Source organism: Pleurodeles waltl, chromosome 1_2 (assembly GCF_031143425.1).
Source record: "Pleurodeles waltl isolate 20211129_DDA chromosome 1_2, aPleWal1.hap1.20221129, whole genome shotgun sequence".
NCBI classification, from domain to species: Eukaryota; Metazoa; Chordata; class Amphibia; order Caudata; family Salamandridae; genus Pleurodeles; species Pleurodeles waltl.
This window is the reverse complement of record NC_090437.1, coordinates 15,019,364-15,041,566: the sequence shown is the minus strand read 5'-3', so window position 1 is coordinate 15,041,566 and position 22,203 is coordinate 15,019,364.

Sequence of the window (22,203 nt, the reverse complement as noted above, 5' to 3'; positions counted from 1 at the left end):
GATTCTTTCAAGGCACTTAAAGGGTTCAGAAAGGACTATGGCCCTCATTATAACCCTGGCGGTAAATTCCGCTTACCGCCGTGCCAATGGCCGCCAACATACCGTGACCGCAGCAGAAATCCGCTACGGGTATTATGACCCACACAGAGAAATCCGCTACTATACAGTCACCCACACAAGTCCGCCACACCAAAGGTCAGTGATAAACTGGCAATAGCAAAACCCACACCGTCATGCCAACAGGAATACACCCACAGTATCACGACCCACGAATCACCACAGTGGTCTTTCAACCACAGTAAACCATTGGCGGTACACACCGCTGCGCTCAAAATACACACACACTTACAAAACACAACCACATTGGACTATTCAAAATACACACACCTGACACACATACACACACCACACCCACACACTCACACCACTATAAAAAACACACCAACATTACCCACAACCCCTTACAGTGAACAATTTTGAAAAAGCAGAGAGAGAGAGAAAAGCAAAGACCACATCATCATCCAGAGGCACCAAACACCATCACACATACACCATCCACGCGCCTCACAGCACACACCCCAACACACCACCCCACACATCACCTCACATATCACTCATACCACATCATGGCACCTCAAGACACCCCAGGTTTTCTTAGGAGGAGCTCAGGGTCATGCTGGAGGAAATCATACGGGTAGAGCCACACCTATTCTGATCACAGGTGCAGCAGACCTCCATTGCTAGGAAGATGGAGCTATGGCAGCGAATAGTGGACAGGGTCAACGCAGTGGGACAGCATCCAAGAACAAGGGATGACACAAGGAAGAGGTGGAATGACCTACGGGGGAAGGTACGTTCCATGATATCAAGACACCAGGTAGCCGTACAGAGGATTGCCGGTGGACCCCCACCTCCTCCTCCACAACTAACAACATGGGAGGAGCAACTCTTGGCGATTTTGCATCCTGAGAGCCTCGCAGGAGTAGCAGGAGGACTGGACTCTGGTAAGTCAAATCTTTACTACTATATCCCCCACCATACCTGCATGCCATCACTAACACCTACCCCTACCCTCACCCCCATCACTCCACCAGTTCACACATACCCCACTATCACAACCACCCCAATACCGAGCCCTGCATGCAACAACAATGCATGGACACCCCTCACAGACCTGCATGGACACCCATCACCACAGCATGCCCAACAGAGAGACTCACCCAGGCCACAAAATCACCAATCACACAAGGCCCAAGGCGATAGTGCAAGCACATTAATACAAGGAAACACACCCATTGCACAAGCTGGCACACACAGATACAATAACAATGCATTTACATCCCAACAGGACCCCTACCAAACGTCACCGGACAGGAGGTGTCAGTCATATCCAGTCCCCCCACAAAAGAGGCCCACAGTGATGACAGCAGCTCTGCATGCCTGGATCACGATGACCAGCCTGGCCCATCTGGGACCTCTGGACAGTTGGTTCCCCTGCCACAGTCTCAAACCATCACAGAACATCCCCCCTCAGGAAACACCAGCACAGCACCCACCCAGCGGGCCCAGGCCACTGTCCCCTGGACACATCAATCAGCAGTGTGTCCACCACTACAGGGACCCCAGGCAACCCCACTAACTCGGGATGATAAGGGACCTGGGGGCAGTGGCAGTGGCAGTGGGCACACGGTTCAGGGGACAGAGGCACAGGACAACAGGGAAGCTAGGAGGACTGCTGTGCGACAGGGGGAGGACAGGCCCAGGGAACCGACCCTGCGCGAGGCACTCACCAACATCATGGGAGCATACCACCATCCCCAGGAGACCATGGGCATGGTACTGGCCAAGTTTAAGGAGACCCAGCGGCTGCAGGAGGGACAATACATGGGGATCAGGGAGGACCTCACCAACATATACACCATCCTGGTCACCATAGCAGGGGTGCTGGCTGACATAGGCAAGACCATGAGGGAGGCAGTGGCACAACAAAGGGCCCCTGACACTAGCCAAACCGAGGAACAGCCTTCCACCTCCGCCGGCGCTAGTGGACAGGAGGCACCACCACAGGAACAACAGGCCACCAGCACCCCACCCCCTGCAGAAGGAGAACCACCCCGCAAACGGTCCCTGCGATCCAGGCAGAAGACAGAGAACATTGCCAAGACCCCACCAGGAAATAAGACTCTCCTGATTGTCACCCTTCTGTCCCACTATGTCATCCTGTCCAAATTGAACTGCCATTACACCCCTTTCTATGCCCTATTGGACACTGCACCTGTGATACCAAGAGACTGGACTCTACTATGGACCTTCCTCCACCATCACCCCAGCCCCTTGCACATACCCCTTTTCTCATTAGCCCCTAAATAAACACCCTTTAAGCACGAACCAATCTGGAGCCAGTCTGATCTTTCACAAATGTATAATGACAACATTAGTAACAAACAGCAATGTAAATGTTCATTTACTCATACCAATGTATGACAGTTGTTGGCCAGCAGTACATATAGCAGAAGGCAGATTGGGGTACCCAGATCTGAAAAATGGAAATCCAAAGTGAACAGTCAGTGTTCATAGAAAAAGGTTAAGAGGCTGACTTGTACAATGTCCTACAGTATTCTGAAATGTGAGGAGGAATTACAGTCTCTTACCTGTGTGTCAATGGAAGTACTGCATGATGATGTACGTTCTGTTGTTAATATCTTCTTCCTCAGCCTCCTCTTCCTCACTGTCTACAGGCTCCACCGCTGCCACAAGACCATCACCAGGCTCATCCTCCTGCAGAAAAGGCACCTGGCATTTCAATGCCAGGTTGTGCAACATGCAGCATGCCACAATTATCTGGCACACCTTCTTCGGTGAGTAGTATAGGGATTCACCTGTTAGATGGAGGCACCGGAATCTGGCCTTCAGGAGCCGAACGGCCTCTCAGTAATACACCTAGTTTGCCCATGTGCCTCATTGTAGCGGTCCTGGCATTCCTCACTGGGGTCAGTAGCCATGAGAGGGTGGGGTAACCAGAGTCACCTGCAAATGTCGAGGGATACCTGTTAGACACACACTAACCCTTATGGACTACCTCATACCCAGACACCTAATCATACTGTGTGGGGACCTTGGGCTCACCTCTTACCACACCCGGTGCCTCTGGAGTTGGCCCATCACATAAGGGATACTGCTATTCCTCAAAATGTTGGCATCATGCACAGAGCCAGGATACTTGGCACTCACATGAGAGATGTACTGGTCCGCCAAACACACCATCTGCACATTCATTGAATGGTAGCTCTTCCGTACACCTGTTCACTCCTGCGGGGGTACCAATGCCACATGTGTCCCACCAATGGCACCTATGATGTTGGGGATATGTCCCAGGGCATAGAAGTCACCTTTCACTGAAGGTAAATCCTCCACCTGAGGGAACACGATGTAGCTGCGCATGTGTTTCAGCAGGACAGACAACACTCTGGACAACACGTTAGAGAACATAGGCTAGGACATCCCTGATGCTATGGCCACTGTTGTTTAAAAAGACCCACTTGACAGGAAATGGAGTACTGACAGGACCTGCACTAGAGGGGGGATTCCTGTGGGATGGCGGATAGCTGACATGAGGTCTGGCTCCAACTGGGCACACAGTTCATGGATTGTGGCACGATCAAGTCTGTAGGTGACTATTACATGTCTCTCTTCCATTGTCGACAGGTCTACCAGCGGTCTGTACACCGGAGGATGCCGCCATCTCCTCACCTGCACCAGCGGACGTGCCCAATGGATGAGAACAGCGAGCACAGAGTCAGCCAACACTGAGGTAGTAAAACAATAATTTTATTGCACACATTTGTCAATACGCTATGTGCCTGTCTCTGTGTATATGCAAGGCCTATATATGTGTGACGCATTAAAATTTGATGCCATGTGGCCCCCGGAAATAGCGGCTGCCTGACCTGTAATGTGGGACAAAGGGATATGAGGTAACTGCGCTGGCATTGTACACCGTTGCGGTAGGCGGTCGAAGCCCGCGGCGAAATCCTGCATTGGTTAACATTGGGCCCGATGGGTTCCGAGAGCCAATGACGATGTACGCTGGTGGTGACGGTACGCACCGCTGCGGACGTGACCACCATTTTCTCTCTGTTCACTCACTTAATACCTGATCTTCGACAGGAGAGGACCTACACTGCAAGTGCTGCTGTGACCTCAGTCTGGAAGCGGCGATGGCTCATGTGTCTGGGGGTCTGGGGAAAGGGCCCCTGCCTTCACATCGGAGGAGTTGGAGAAACTAGTGGATGGGGTCCTCCGCCAGTACACGCCACTCTACGGTCCTCCAGACAAACAGGTGAGCATGCTGTATGGGCAATGCCTGTTTGGAGTGGTGTGGATGGAAGATACGGGTGGGGGGGAGATGAGGCCTGCATGATCGGACGGTGAGTGTATGTGCGTCAGGGCAAGGGTGGGAACGTGGGACAATGACTGTGATGGTCAGGACGGTAAAAGTTTTACATTTTCCCCTGTACTATTCCCCTAGGTCAGCGCCCACCAGAAGAAGGATATTTGTCGTGCCAACGCCAAGGATGTCTGGACCCTGGGGGCCCACACAGACGGAGCACCCACTGCCATAAAAGATGGGAGGACCTTCACCGCTGGAGCAAGAAGACGGCAGAGGCCCAGCTGGGGATGGCCTTCCAACGTGGGAGGGGTGCCCATCGTACCATTGCCCTCCTGATGTTCCAGGTCCTGGTGGTGGCGTATCCGGAGTTGGATGGGCGCTTGAGGGCATCACAGGAGCCACAAGGGGTGAGTACACTCTCATTCAGCTGACTCTGCGTGCATTGGAGGTGTCTGGGTGGGGGTGGTGGGCAGTGGGTTTCCCTAGGCTAGGGCGAGCTTTGTAGGCAAGGACCCTTTGTGAGGCAGGCTAAGTGGCACCCCATCCCCACCAGAGGTAAGAACCTTCTATACCTAGTCAGGCTCCTGTGACTTCCATGTGTGCAGCAATTGGGCATAGGCCATGTATCCCATGTCCCTGTGATTAATTAGGGAACTCTAAGTGCATGGCGTAGTGCAGAGGGCTGCTGTGTCTGTAGTGTCCGCCGACGGTAGCGGTATTGTATGCACTGAGCATGTCTTTCTTCTTTCTTCCCCACCCTTTTTGTGGTCTCCCTGTTCTTGTGTGCATTAGCATCATCGGGTGGAGGAGCTGTGCCACCGGAGCAGGAGGGAGCTGCATCCCACATGGCCCTGGAGGGCCAGACAACGGAGTATGAATTCACCAGTGGGACGGAGGGCGAGGGGAGCTCGACGGCGGGGACAGGAGCTGAGACCAGCGACACCGACTCTTCCTCTGATGGGAGCTCCCTTGCGGTGGCGGGCCCCTCTGTGCCCAACGCATCTACAGGTACAGCCACCATCCCCCCACCAGCACCGCCCTCCCAGCAGCCCCTGAGCGTGTGTACCGTGGCCACTCACCCAGGAGGGTGGGCATCTCCCTCGCCCCAGGCACCTCAGGCCCTGCCCCAGTCAGCCCTGCTGCCCACAGTGAGGCTATTGACCTCCTGAGATCCCTCACTGTTGGGCAGTCTACCATTCTGAATGCCATCCAGGGTGTAGAGAGGCAGTTGCAACAGATAAATGAATACCTGGAGGGCATTTATTCGGGCCAGTCAGCCCATCAGTGAGCATTTCAGGCTCTGGGCTCTGCACTGATGGCAGCCATTGTCCCTCTGTCCAGCCTCCCCCCTCGAACTTCCTCCACCCAGACCTAATCCCCAGTACCTCAGCCTATCCCAAGCACACCATCAGACCAGCATGCACACACCTCAACACACAAGGGTGGCTCTGGCAAACATAAGCACCACACATTACACAAGCACTCACACAAGCATCATACCCATGCACACATACCAACATCCACTGCCTCCACTGTGTCCCCCTCCTCCACGTCTCCCTCCTCCCTCCCTGTCACATCTCCACTCACACCTGCATGCACTACATCTTCAGCCACTACCTCCATCACCAGCAAGGCCATCACCACACACCGCTCAAGTGCACTCACCACTCCCACTACCATTCACACATCCCCTGTGTGTCTGTGAGCCCTCCTCCCAAAGTACACAAACACAGTCACACACCCACCCAACAGCCATTCACCTCACAACAGCCTCCAGCCCATGCACCTTCACCCAAAGTCAGCAAACGAACACCTCCTACAACCACTACCTCTTCCTCCAATCCCAAACCTCCTCCATCTACCCTTCCCAGTGTGTCTAAAAAACCTTTCCTCTTAAATGTTGACCTCTTCCCTACACCTCCCCCCCCGTCCGTCCCCTAGGGCCCGCCTTTCCAGGTCCCAACCCAGCACCTCAGCCACCACATCACCGGGCACAGTGGTGCCAGCAATACCCGGATTTTGGAGTGCGCCAAGAAACAGGGCTTCCAGTGTCCAGGACCAAGGACATTCCCCCACCTCCAAAACAGAAAAAGTTGCCCACATCCGGGAGGGAGAAGGCCAAAACACCTGCCACCAAGGGCACAGGCAAGACAATTGTGGGGAGTGGCAAGACAGCTGCACCACCATCCAAAGTGGGGAAGAGCCTGAAGAAGAAAGGCAAGTCAACTTCGCCGCCAACCTGCACGGCGGACAAGACCGCCACCGGCACCGCCACATGCACCGCCGCCACGGACACCCCCGCCAGCAGCCCAGATACTGAGCTCTTCACCAGCACCACAGACACTGTGCCCTTCAGCAGCACCGCAGTCAGTGAGCCCGCCACCAGCACCGCCGCCACTGACACCGCCGCCAGCACCGGGGTCAGTGAGCCCACCACCAGCACCGCCGCTAATGACACCACCGCCAGCACCGCGGTCAGTGAGCCCGCCACCAGCACCGCCGCTACTGACACCGCCACCAGCACCGCGGTCAGTGAGCCAGCCTCCAGCACAGCAGTCAGTGAGCCAGCCACCAGCACGGCAGTCAGTGAGCCAGCCACCAGCACTGCAGTCAGAGAGGCCGCCACCAGCACCGCCGCTACTGACACCTCCACCAGCACCGGGGTCAGTGAGCCCACCACCAGCACCGCCGCTACTGACACCGCCGCCAGCACCGCGGTCAGTGAGCCCGCCACCAGCACCGCCGCTACTGACACCGCCGCCAGCACCGCGGTCAGTGAGCCAGCCACCAGCACAGCAGTCAGTGAGCCAGCCACCAGCACCGCAGTCAGAGAGGCCGCCGCCACAATGACCGCCGCAAGCACCGCCTCCAATGACACCACCGCCAGCCCCACCAGCGGACCCGCGACAACCTGAGCTAGTGGCACCACCGCAGACTTGGCTGCCATCCCCAGTGGTCATCCGTATGGGGTGGATGGTCAGTTCCAGGGTCCTGGCCAGCTTCCATGTTGCCCCACCGTCAGTGGACTGTCACATCCACTACCTCAGTCCTTGGCAGGATGAAGCACTGTGGGCACAATGCCCCCTCCAGAACCAGTGGAGAATCTCATCCACTACCTGAGTCCTTGGCAGGATGAAGCACTCTGGGCACAAAGCCCCCTCCAGAACCAGTGGAGAATCTCATCCACTACCTGAGTCCTTGGCAGGATGAAGCACTCTGGGCACAAAACCCTCTCCAGAACCAGTGGAGACTCTCAGCCACTACCTGAGTCCTTGGCAGGATGAAGCACTCTGGGCCCAAAGCCCCCTTCAGAACCAGTGGAGACTGTTCTCCATTTGAGAGACTGTGGCTTTGCACTCCCCAGGATAAAGCAGTGGGCAAACCACCCACTGGACTTCTGAGACTGTGGCTTTGCACTCCCCAGGATAAAACAGTCAGCAACCCACCCACTGGAGAGACTTGAGAGACTGGGGCTTTGCACTCCCCAGGATAAAGCAGTGGGCAAACCACCCCCTGGAAAGACTTGTGACACTGTGGCTTTGCGCTCCCCAGGATAAAGCAGTGGGCAAATCACCCACTGGAGATACTTGAGAGACTGTGGCTTTGCACTCCCCTGGATACATCAATGGGCATGGAGCCCCCTCGTGGAGCTGGAATCGTGCACTCATCCGGCTGAGGTGCCCCCCTTTCCAGTCCCCCTGAGGTGCCTGTTTTATTCCGATCTGATACCCCTACAGTGTTCTCTCTGTTTCGATCGGGTATCTTGTGTGGGCCTTGCCCATGCATTTTGGGCCCAGTGGTCCACGGACTATATAGGTGCAGTACATGGACTTGAATTCTTGGTGTACATATTTGTTTATAGTGTATATAAATTTTGGACTAATGGATGTTTATTGATTACAACAGTTACAATCAATTCCTTTTGTCCATGCGTTCTTCTAGGGGGATTTGGGCAGTGTAAATGTAATGTTTCAGCATGTATTGGAGTGTGTGTTGTTGTGGGTGAGGGTGGGGGTGGGGGTGTTGTGTGTTGCGTGTGTGTGTCACTCTCTTTTCCCTCTCCCCTCCCCTGTGTTGTAGGTGCAGTACTCACTGTGGTCGTAGCCGCCGTCGGTCGTGCTCCTGGTAGAGGAGCAGGAAGACTATTGCAGGGAGTATTTGGAGTTCAGGCTCCATGGCGTCCTGGTTCCTCGTGGCTTGTGTAGAGGTGAGTGTTTCCCCTTCCAATTCCTGTTTCCGCCGTGTTTTTCTTCACGTTGAATCCGCCCCGAAAAAGGTGGCGGATTGGCCTGTCATAATAGTGTGGGCGGTACATTGTCTTCTGCCTGTCTGTTGGCGGTGACCGACATGCTGTTTGTTTGTACCGCCGTGACGGTCGGAGTGTTAAAGTGGCTGTCTATGTTGGCGGTTTCCGCCATGGTCATAATTCCATTTTTTTTACTGCTGGCCTGTTGGCGGTTTTACCGCTGCTTTACCACCGACCGCCAGGGTTGTAATGAGGCCCATTGTCCTTTAGAATAGGCAAACATTAAAGTGGTTGATGTCAGCAGCTTGTGCCTTATCACATAACACACCAAAGTAATCCAACATCACATAATCCACGATATAGACAGATGGCAGTACAACAGTCCCTGATCACAGGGCCATCATAACCCATGCATCTGATCTGGTGTTATAACTCAAACATATGTTAGTGTTGTAGCACAGGCACTGTGGCCTGCAATTATGAAACACATCTACAGCTATATACAGGTCATACAAAAAAAGTGGTTAGCCAATGTGAAGGAAAAAATGACTTGGTCAAAAGCTAGAACTACATATTTTATGATCACATGATGACACACATGATGCATCAGGCCCACCACAACACCCCAAACAAGTGCAATGGCCACTTCTGTACCTCCACACAAATACTGTGCAAACTGTCTTGGTGCAGGTCTCATACAGCCAAGCTCTGCAACCGACATTACCTGGAACAAGCCATGTCCTCTTTGTATGTCAGAACAGCATCAGATACCTACCAATGTCACAACTTTGAAATGCCCACATGAGGATGTTATGGTGAAGGTAGCTGTACACAGAACAAAACAAGGATTATAGGATTGAAACCGTACCCATGATACAAGTCACATAGAAAGAAACTGGAAAACAAAGTACATTGCAAGAAAACTGACACATACGAAGCAACACAATAAAGTTGGGGAAGTGTCAAAAGCTTTCTCATCAAGCAGTCTTTGGCTGAATATTGCAGAGTATCAGCTCCCTAACTGTTTCCAAAATGCTCAACTCCACACATTCTCACAACTACAGTTAATTGTACATAAAATGACATACTTCTACTCATGAAAAGTAACTGTTGATGACGTCTTCCCGCAAGTCAGCTCTTTCCTCTTCACCACTGTCATCCTTACTTGGCATTTCAGGAGTCACCCCCGGTGGCAGTGCAGGCTCCCCCTCCTCTGGGATGTATGGGATATTCCTCCACAGGGCGAGGTTGGGGAGCATGCAGCATGCCACAGTGATACGACACACTTTCCTGGGTGAGGGCTCTACCAGTCCCATCCAGGCAGCAGAATCTGGTCTTCAGGAGCCCAAAAACCTGCTTCACTGGCTGCTGTGTTCTTCCATGGGCCTCCCTGAAGCAGACTTCCCTTGGCTTTCTTGGATTCCTCACTGGCGTCAATAACCAAGGACAGTTTGGATACGAGGAGTCTCCTGTTAAGGAGTGGAACGTAAGTGCAACAATGAGTCACTCACACTATGAGTGTAGCACCTGACATTGCACACACACAATCAGGACAGATATGACTTACCAACAAGCCAGGTCCTCTCTGGGTGCAGTTGTGACATCAGCTGGGGTATGGTGCTGTTCCCCGTTTTGAAGGAATCATGGGCTGATCATGGGTAACGGGCGCAGACATTTGAGATATAGAGATCCGCCAAACAAACAACTTGCAGATTGATGGAATGGAATTTCTTTCTGCTACGAAAGATGTGTTCGGGGGCCTGCGGTGGCACCTAGCCAAAATGTGTGCCATCAACGGTCCCCACCACATGCAGGAGACGTCCAAAACCATAAAAGTCAGCCTTCACATTGGCTAAATTTTCACGTGGAGCGAACACGATATGGCTGTCAATGTGTTTCAATATTGCTAAGAGGAAATCCTTCAACACCAGACTTAACATAGGTTGAGATATACCAGCAGAGAGGGCCACTGTATGTTGGAAGGACCTTGTGGCCAGGAAGTGCAAAACTGATATGACTTGTACAATGGGCGGTATGCATGTTTGATAACTAATAGCTGGCATCAGATCTGGCTCCAACTGACGGCATAAGTCCACTATTGTTTGCCTATCCAGGTGGTACAGCATAAATATATGCTGCTGCTCCATGGTCTGAAGGTCTGGCATTGGAAGGTAGACAGGAGATTGCCGCATCCTCCCTCTCCCAGGGTACCTATGTGTGACAAATCACGATTTGTAACATTAGTCACTGTGTCCACGGCAACATACAGTATGCATGCCAGTTATACGATGTGACAAAGCATTTCTTACTGGATAGACATGACACCCAGTCCACATCACTGCTGGCAACTACACAAGGGTCACATGTGACCCTAATGGTTGTCAATACGTGTCCACAACATAGATTTGTATGAAACTCAAATATGTGGTACACAATAAGCCCTCAAAATGTGACGGTATATTCTGTCTGCCAAAATGACCGTAGAAGGTGGTGGACCGTGCACCGCCATCAAATGCCATCTGTGCCCTGCACTACACAACACTAGTTGTTGTGCAGAAGGACCCACAAGACTAGACAGAATCAAGATGTTTGCAATGCCATGACATATATTGTAGGTGTGATGCAGTTTACAAAGCCATATACAGCATTTCAGGTCGGCACAAAGGCAGATGCCTGACCTTCTCCAGTGGACATTAGGAACTGCCCGCAACCACTGGCAGAAGTGGACAGGGTGGTAGGTGGTTCCAACCGCGGCAGACACAGCCATAGGCTACAGTTGTAGCCTGTGGTGGTCACAGCCCAATGGCTGTGTCTGACAGCAATAATGATTGCATACCTGGTAGACATGACCGCCATGTTGTGCACATTCACTCTCTTGACTCCTGACACTGCTGCCAGCAACACCTCCACTACCTGGGCTGCTATGTACTGCCTCTAGGAGCAATCGTTCCACATCCAGCAGGTGATAGGGCCCCTGCCTTCTCTCCAGAGGAACTGGAGAGCATTGTTGATGAGGTCCTACCCCTGTATGAACAGCCCTTTGGCTCACCAGAGGAGCAGGTAAGATTCTCATAGGCACAATTGAATCTGTTGACACAATCCTTTCCATCCTCACAGACTACAATGTGCCCCTATGTGCCAGTAAGACGTCTTGTGTGCTTGTTGTTGCAGTCTGTGTGGCATCAATGGGATGTACATTGTGCAGATGTAAGTGGCCATTACTATATGTTAAGTTCAGTAACATTGTGTTGTGTGATGTTTTTGAGGTCCTGGATCTGCCTTGTGTTGGATGCATATAAGTAGGTACAGAGACTTTACTGGCATCCAATGGATTCTTCTTCATGATTCTTGTAAATGTTGGACAACATGTATGTGCATGCCAGCATGAGCCATGTATGCATCTTGTATGAGTCATTTGAGGATCGTGTAAGCAATGAGTATAGTACCACAGTTCTTCCAACCCACATCAGGACTTGACAAACTGTTGTCTGGAATCCACATCCTGACTCACTCTGCCCTTCAGGTTGCTACAAAAAACATATGCCAAATTGCTGATGGCCACATGGTGTACTGTCATGCATGGAAGTGATGGAAATCTGAGTGTCATGTAGGTTTAGTATGCTCAGCCTGCAGAGACCAGGGCCTGTTAGTTGTATCTCCCAGTATGGGACCTAGTCCAGGCTGTGGGAGAGTCACTGTGGCTACGCAACTGCGGCACTGCGCCCACTCCATGTGCACCAGCATATGCTGTCATGGGGACAATATAATGCTCTAGTGGCAAAACTTGCCCTGAATGCCTCAGTCCATTGATTAGATTGGGAATGGGCACTGAGGTAAATCCCAGAAGTAGTCCATATATGCATTTTGCCTCATTGTCAATGTGTGTCTTTGATGCATGACAGGACCCTTACTTCCACAGATCTGTTGTCTCCTTCATAGAAGTAATATTTGTCCTGTACCGACTTATTGTATTAATGATAGTCCCACAGTTGAGACAGTGTGTTCAGACACCTGGGAGGCCATGATATGTGAGTCAGTACCTTGGTCACATAGCAGAAATTGTACAACGTATATCTTTGTATGTTGGATGTCATCTCTGTAGGACAGACACACATGTCCAAAGGAGTATTCTGTGGTACAGGTACATACCACAGAACCCATCCCCTGAAGTGGCATGAGTCTGTATTTGGTAGGTCACATTAAAACACATGCACAAGGAATACACTTTCTGTACCCACCATGCCAGTCCCTTCATTGTCACTCAAGTATGATGTGGGTGTCTGTACTATGGAAGTGGCCTTTAGGGACTGGATGCAGTGAGTCAATCTCGCAGATTGTGAATGTGTAGGTCCATTCAGGCCTAAGGAGTTTACCCTTCAAAAGCCACATATGAGCGTAGTGTTTCATTGTGGCTCACATCACACTACATGTTGCTGGAGCATGGACTACCTGATGTCTCTAGGCTTGCTTAGGTATTGTACGCCCTGAGCAGCGTAGTGGGTTAGTCTGCAGACGGATGCAGATGCCTGTAATCATGTCCCTGTATGTATTGGCTTGTGTGCTTTACACTTGTGGTCTGTTAACAAATTTACCATTTCTAGCTTGGTGTTTCTGACGTTTGTGTCACGTTTGTGAGAAAACTTGCGATTGTAATATCTTGATTTGTCTCTTGCATCCATGCAGGTCAACAACCATCAGAAGAAGGAACTATGTAGAGCCATCATCCGGAAGGTGTGGAACCTGGGGGTCCACAGCTGGCGGAAGAGGTGGGAGGACCTGAGACACTGGGCCCAGAAGATCGCAGAGGTCCAGCTGGGGTTGTTCTCCCAATGTGGGCAGGGCGCACGTTGGGCCATGACCCCCCCACCAATGTCCCACATCCTGGTGGTGGCGTTCCTAGACCTTGAGCGGCATTTGAGTGGACCACAGCAGCCACAAGTGGGTGAGTACAGGGCATATTCCTGCCTCTAATATAGTAAAGTTAATGTGTTATGTTCTGACATCTCCCCCCAACAATTAAGGATGAGCCATGTGTGACACAGTAGATGAGTGACAGTTTGTGTAGATATGTCATGGGGTGCATACTGATGTGCCTGGCCTATTGGCCCAGGGACCTAGGACACAACTGTATACAATCCACAAACAATTTGCTCTCCAGGGACAACACATGGCTCTGTACATTGATCAATCATGCAATGTTTGTTGTTGTAGTGGGTGTAAATTCTGTACAACAGACCACTACTCCTAAGTGTTACAGGTCAACAGTAAGGAAGTCATGGATCACTGTCCTCAGCCATGTGTCTGGTCAAATGAGTATATTGACATCTGCCCTCCAGAGACTACTTGTCTTCAGCGTGTGAAGGGTGCTGGTGCCTCACTACTGTCTGTAATGTGAAGGTGGCCATCATACATGTGACAGAGAATACACTGTTCTTTGGGTGCAGCTACAGATCAATACTTTCCCTTGGTAAGTGAGGAATGTCTATTGACATGATTTATGTGCCATCACTGTTGCCAACATTCCTTGTGCCTGCATGTTAGCATGAGTCCCTTTCTCTTTTGACAAAATGTGTACAGGTCTACCTGTGTCAATGGGGTGATTTCTTTATTCCCTCACATATATGTGCATGCCAACCTGTGTGTGGAATAGGACATTCGCAAGGGGGTACATTTCATGCAGTGCCACAGACAGGAGTGTGTCACACACGCTTGTGAGGGTATGTGTTAGGGTGGCTAACACATACCCTCACCTTTCATTGCATGCCATTTGGCATGTACAACTGCAGTAGCATTGAGAGACAAGACATGTATGAATAGATTTTTTTAGCCATGATGTCCATTTCGAGGCCATTGATGTGGCATCGTGTAGCAAAATGCACTGCACATGTGTAATGGGGAAGGTTTGTAACATAACTGTTGGCATGCATCAAGGAGTGACTATCAGTTATGTTGGAATCACATGTGGTTGGGTACAATCAGCAAAGACAGTGATGTACCTTCCCATTGGGTAACATGTTGAGGTCCTTCTACAAGTACTTGCATATCTCTGCGCCTCACCAAAACACAAAGGACCAAAGATTTCTACAGATGCATTCAGAATGTGTCATTGAAAGGCGTAGCAGATATTAGTGGGGTTTGCTGATTCATTGTGTTGTGGATTTTAGGGACATATCTCACTGCATGTTTGCACATTATGTCTACAGTGTATATTTGCATGCCATAAGTGTGGCATATCTGAGCAACATCAGTACTACCTCCATGACTTCAGTGGGACAAATTTCACTTGGCAAAGTGTGCATTGTTGATATGTTTCCAGTGTGACATGAGTAATTCCAAATCACCTTCTGCAGACTACTGTACTGTTGGCATGTACTGGGAGCATCATTTCTCATTGTTGTGTAATTGTGTATTGTATGACAACAGGTAACTGAGGTATGGTACATGAGGCAAAGCATTGATGGTGATGTGGTTTCCTACTTTTTCAATGGTTACTGTGATTGCACAACTTCAGCCATGCAATTGTAGTTGTCTGAGATCCTGATTTTTCCGTGGACAGCTTTTGACAGTTTAGATGGCATGCATGCATATGATATGGTACATGTAGGGGCCACTTTGCTGTAGTCTGTTGCTGGGGCTTATGTGACATCATGGTAATGTTTGCTAATCAGAGCTGTTGTTCAAGTGTGATCAGGAACGTGTGGTGACCTTTTTGCTATTTGTATTTTCAGCATCAGCCCAGGCAAACAAAGGGTACAGGTCACAACCATGTGGGGAAGCATCTGGCCTCAGTACATCCCGTCAAGACACGATCAACACGAAGGAACCCAGTGGCCCAGAGGGTGAGGGGAGTGCCACAGAAGAGGCCAGATCTACACACTCATCATTGGATTCAACCAACAGGGGCCACTCCCTAGTGGTGGTTGGCCCATCAGGATGTACCATCTTTGTCTACCACCCCAAGTTCTATTGCCACCCTCCCTGTTGCTCCCCATCCGGTTGGCCATGCCTGCTCACCCAAGAGGGTGGGTGTTTCCTTTGCCACAGGCACCTCCGCCCCAGCCCCTGTTACCCCTGCTGCCCTGAGTGAGGAGACTATTGACCTCCTGAGGAGCAGCTCTGTGGGTCAGACTGCCATTGTGAATGCCATCCAGGGGTCAGTCGGTCAACTTCAGCAGACCAATGCTTTCCTGGGAGGCATTCATAGTGCCAGGTCTGGCCGACAGAGATCTTTTCAGACTCCGACCTCTTCACTGATTGCAGCAGTCACCTCTACAATTCTGGTCCCTTCCACCTCCCTTTTCCCAATCCAAATACCCAATTCCCTTAACTATCACAAACAAACAGACACATCCACACGCACCCACCTCAATACACACAAGTGGCACACACAAACAAAAAGACCACAAAACACATTGGCATGCAGGCACTCAACATACACCCACAACCATGACAACAGACACCACTTCAGCAGACATTCCCACCACCCCCATTGACCTACACACCACATCAAGCATACCCACAGGCATACCCACATGCACCACCACAATAGCCAGTGACACATCCACCACACCCACCACACCCGCAGTCACCACCCGAACAGACACACAAACATCCACCACAACCACCATACCCACAGACACCACCCCAACAGACACACAGTCATCCATCACATTCATCATACCTGCAGACACCGTCCCAACAGACACACAGACATTCACCACTCCACCACCCAGCACCTCCACCTCCCAGCCCCCAAGACATGCAAACACCCACACTCGCACGGGCAACTGACACCACCCACACAGAAGAATACCTCACACGCACACACCCAAGACATCTACACCGACACACCCGACAACCACTCCCTCCACCTCCAAATCCCCTACCCCTTCTGATGATCGACCAGGTGATCCAAAGGAGAGTTTCCTTTTTGACCTTGCCCTTTCCCCTGTGACCTCCAAACATGTCCCAAAACGAGAAGGCACAGACCACATCCCAACCCATCCCTTCCACTTTCAAGTCCTTCCCTATCATGCCAAATTCACCGTTAAAGCACCCATACCCCCAAGAAGAAGCTTAACCCTCCTAAGAAACAGTTCACCCCTCTCAAACCCAAACCCACCCATCCCAAATCTGCCCCCCAGGATGATCACTGAGGTGCCTGCCTGACAACTTGATGTCCCTTCCTGTGGAGGTTCCCTGGAAGTAAGAGGAGTCAAGTGTGGGCATAGTACTGTGCAATGAGTTTATAATGCACTGATCAATGGCCTTTACTCATCATTTTTGTTAAAACAAAACCAAATAGATGTGTTCTGGGCACACATTTGTCCTGCAATGCAATTTCTACCTTTATGTTGTTCCAGAGTCATTTTTGTTGTCTGCCTACAGTTGTGTGTGTTTCAGCCTGAAAGATGATCCATTTGCTGGTGTTAGCAAAATCTGATTTTGTAGTAGGTGCTGGTGTGACCTAGGAGAAGGGCATATATTGACTCATTGGATATGTGTTTGTTAATTTAATTGTAGTGCCGTTGCATTGTGTTCGGTTAGGTATGGTAAGTATTTCATCTTATGTGGCTCAATGTCAGCATGTGTGGTGCTAGACTTGTCCCCCTGATAAGGATTGTAGATTTGTCTCATGTGTGGCAGCTTGAGTTTTCTTTGCGCAGACATGGAGGATGTTCAATTGTGCTACCTTTGTTTGCATTTGACTGTGCATATGTCCATTTTGCTGTGTACTTTTCAGTTACATCATCTAGATGCATGTCCCATGCTGTTGCGGTTTTATTTGCTTTCTTGACTTGAACTTCCAAATTCTGCATGTCACTTGGCTCTTGTATTGTTTACCCCTGAGATACATGTAGCACCAGTTACTTTGCAAATGTTTTTTAGGTACTTGTGTTCCTGATGCCCCCATCCCTGTTGTGCAGGCATTGTTTGAGCAGTGAGCTTGGGATATCTTTCTGACTATTGTGCATCCTATCTCATTGTCCTTCTATTGTGTTGCAACGTGGGTGATGTGTGGGTCCATACCAGGGATGTATAATGGGAGTGGTGTTTGTGTTCCATGACACATCCATACTTCTGTGTGTTGAATTTGATGACAGTCGTTGGCATGAGTGCAATGTGAGTGTGTCAGCTGTATTGGTAGATGTTATGTTGCTGTGTTGTTGGTGTTTGTGACATAAAGTTGTGTACACTTCACTGTGCCTAAGAGGTGCTGATCTGTGCTTTTGTGTAGTGTTGTGGTAGTGTGAGTGACTTGCCCAAATGGGGTGTTTAATGGCTGTGAATGGGTCCTTGTCTGTGAATGACTTTGACTGTGTACACAATGACAAGTGTACTTGATTCCTGTACAGTGAGCCCCATATTATGTAGATGACGGCACGAAGAACTGTTGCTCGGGTTAATGACACAGGTAGGTGTGTGCACGTACGGTTGGTTGCATCCACAGCAGCGTGGATTTTGTGCACTTTCGACAAGCAGCAGCAGTGGCATGACGTGCGTATGGGGCTCCATGGAGGGCACCGGACTTGTAACGCTGCCAGCAGGTGAGTTTCTCCCTTTATACTCTGCGTTTCCTCCTGCTGAGACGTGGTGGTTGGACTACCACAGTCACATTGGTGGTGTACAACCTCATAATGTCTCAGCCGGCCTGTTTATCCTGCCTCGTCACTGCGGTGGTCTGTGTTGCCTGGTGGTGCTGGCAGGACTGCAGTGGTCTTTGCTCCATAGGTCCACATGACTCGTAATACAGTGGTCCGACCGCCAAGCTGAAGACAGTTGAACTGCCACCGCCGCTATGCCGGTGCATGGACAGTTAAAGTCATAATGAGGACCAATATATATATATATATATATATATATATATATATATTTATAAGTATATACATATTTTATATGAATATCTGTAGATATATATATGTATGTATATATATATATGTACATATATACATACATATGTGTGTGTGTATATTTATATATATATATATATATATATATATATATATATATATATATATGTATATATATATATATATATATATAACACCTTAATTATAGTTGCCTGCAGGAAACAGGCATGTGCATAGAAGGCATATACGTAGTAACGCAATGCGTTGTAAAAAATGCGTGGTAAAGGCATGCTTGGCAATTTGCAGCATTGTACTCTCATACAATTGAGAGTGAATATACTATGTTGCGCTTTATCCAATACCTTACAGTCACAATAGGAATATATTCCACTGGACTGTAACAAATGCCTTTTTAATAAATCTTTGCTTCCATAAAACACAGGTACAGCACATATAGTCATACAGCGACAACGCTGTAAGCCTTCGAACATGCAATATGCATTATTTTACAGCTAATGGTATCTGATTACCTTGCTCATGTTATCTTTGTCCCTCTTACATGAACATTCCGGTGCTGTGGTTCGAGCTTTTGAAAACTGATGTACAGATAAGCAAATGCACATGTTTTAGTTTCAGAAGTGCTTTGGGAAGAAATGGCAGCTGAAAGTGCCCAAATATTATGAAATAAAATGTTCGGAGAAGGGAGAAGAAGCGCTGACATACGACTTATGGATTTAAAATAAATGGCCTTCAGGTAGAAGAAGTAAGGTGGGACACCCGCACTACATGGGGCGTGTCAGTCCAGATAAACTAACAAATAGTGTGGTCATATATCTGCTGGTACCCATACAAAACACAGAACTGGAGAAAATGGTAAACTAAAGTCCATGGTAAAGAAAAGTTCATTATGATAAATGAAAAATTATAATTGGAGTGTAATGTTCTAAAATTTTCATGGGCTGTTGCCTTCTGCTTCTGCCTACCTGTTGAGGCAAACTCCTTGCCAGCCAGCTGGTTCCTCCTTCTGCCTACTCTATGTAGTACCACTATCACTTTCTCCTCTGAAATACTCACTGGTTACAAAAATCCTGGCACCTGTGGAATGTGGGAAGAGCAACATTGCGAAGGAAGTATGATGACTCAACAATGGCTGGGAATCTGTCCCATATGTTATGTTTTAGAACTTCAAGCAACGCAATTTCTGTTTTTGCTACAACTGAGGTGTGACCGTCTAGCAAAATGTCACCTTAACCCTAGTAGAAATATACCAAAAATGTCAACTCAAACGATGGGTTGAACCATCCACCAAGTAATTACACTACGGACAGTAATTCAAGACATTTCATCATTGAGGTTTATGGCGGGAGTCCTACCATGGAACAGGTTCGCGGTTAAAAATCTATGAATGCCCTCAAGGACCAGGGCTGGAGATAGACAGTATGGCTCTGGCAGTGGGCCGCAGGACTACTGGAAGCATCCCTCAAATCTTTTGAGTCACAAATACTGCTGTTTAGCAAGCAAACACTAAAAATAATAGTTATTTGAAGACATTTTCATTACTTTTCTGCGGCCCGAGATAGCCTAGGGTTACAGCTGGCCTCTGCAATGAGTCACTTGTTTGCCGAGACCCACAGGCAGAGCCTTTATTCCTAATTAAATTGTCCTCTGTGTAATTTAACACAGCGTGCAGCAACGGAATGAAACATTTTTTTGTCTTATTTTCATTTTCCCTTCTTCTTCAAGAAATTGATGTTCTGCAAAGAGCCGTAGCACAAACGATGCCGCCGCTCCCTCTGTCTGTCTCCCTCATCCTACAGACGCACGCTGCAAGCGTTATCATTTGTGATGGGATTTTGCTGGTGACAGGTGTGCTGAGGGGCTCCGCTGTCAACCGTGCCAACCGCCACTTAAGTTAAGATCTGGTGGACTGAAACCGCGGTGCAATACCATGAAATTACAACGTCCTACGTCTATAAATAGGAGGTAGTTTAGCCGAGGTTTCTCTGTATTTTTTCCAGTATCCTGCGTGTACGGGAAAAAGTGCAGGGGAACCTCGGCTAAGATACCACCGTCATTTTAACCTCACATTTTCTTATGTTTCTACGCGCCCCTGTAGCCTCATTTCTACTATTCTGGAATGCAGAAAACACGGAGAAAATATGAGATAAAAATTGTGCTGAGGCTTCGCACTTTACCTCGAAAGAACAGTTGAATCTTCCCAAAGAATGCGGATTTCTAGAGTGGAAGACGAAGAAACAGTGTGTGAAAGTTAATTTTTTTTATTATGCTTTAAAATTTATTTTGTTATTATGCTTTATCCTTCAAACTCCCAGCATTGCTTTGAGGATCAATTCGGAGAATAGCAGTGGAAGGCATTATAATTTCACCAAGGTTGAGGTGTCGGCCTTAGTGATAGATGCATAATAAAATGTTCTTCTTTGCTTTTAGTAGTCTGCAAGTGAGTCCCATGCGCAATCACCACAATGTAACTCATGAAATTTGGTGAAACTATGAGCTGGTTGCCTGATGTGAGGTGAAAAACAGGCCAGCCATGATGAGGATGGGAAAACTGCGTGTCTCGAGTCTGCAAACAATTGTGAGAATACATATGGCTTAAGACATTGGGGTAGAAAAGGACCTGAGCTCACTGTCTCGGCCAGTTTTAAAGACTCCGCTTCCTGTTTATGTGCTCCGAAAACAAATTAACAAAAAAAGAAAACAAATGCAGGCGCACTTGCATACTTACAAGACATAGCTCAGGATGCAGAAGATATCCACAAACAAATGTGGCATTAACCCCATGAGTCAGCTGGTGTATGAAAAATAACAGCAATATACGGTCACGCATAAATGAAGCTGAAAGTTATTGTTTTCCCTTGAGGTGTCACTGTCTTAGTTCCACAAAGGCACACATGGTTAGAATATGAGATAAAAATGTGAAGAAGGACTGCATTTTCATCTCACAACTGCACTTCAAAAGCCTATAAATGAGAGCCTAGATGTTTCCTGGTGGAAGTGTATGGTGGCTGTCCCACCAGATAATAGGTCCGCAGTGAAATGTGCACCATGTACTTTGGCATCCCAATAATATAAGCACTAGACATTTCATTGCAAAACTAAGGGATGGATGTTCAAAATCACTCACAGTGGAAATTCTGCCAACTCAGTTCAGAATGAAATAAAAAAATGCACAAATACAAAACCAACAGGTTAAGCTACAGTGGTATCTAACAATCTCCTACAAGAGTCATTGCGCAGGGTTAAAACACAGCACCCAAAACAGGCTGACCATTTTGCATCTAAAGCAGTGATTCTTAACCGGTGGTCTGCGGACCACTGTAGGTCTGCAGTGCTTACTCAGGTGGTTTGCAACTGTTTAGAAACCTGAATAAAAATAGTGGATCAAGAAAGTATATACACATAACAAAGCAAAATATAAAACTGACATGGTCTGTAACAGTCGAGGCATGTGAAATTGATGGCCAAAAATTAACTTGGTATCCTTAGCTTGATTTGTGGGAGCAGCACAAGTATGGCAAAGAGTCAGGTGTTTCGACAAAATATTGGAAAAATTATTATGATAAAAAAATATAGTGTCAAGAACATTAAGAGATCAAAAATATTGTGGACAGGAATTTTAACTGTAAAAGATATTGTTTTTATTGTTGCTTTTAATATTGCTGTAAACAATATCGATGTAGAAAATATTGTTAGAA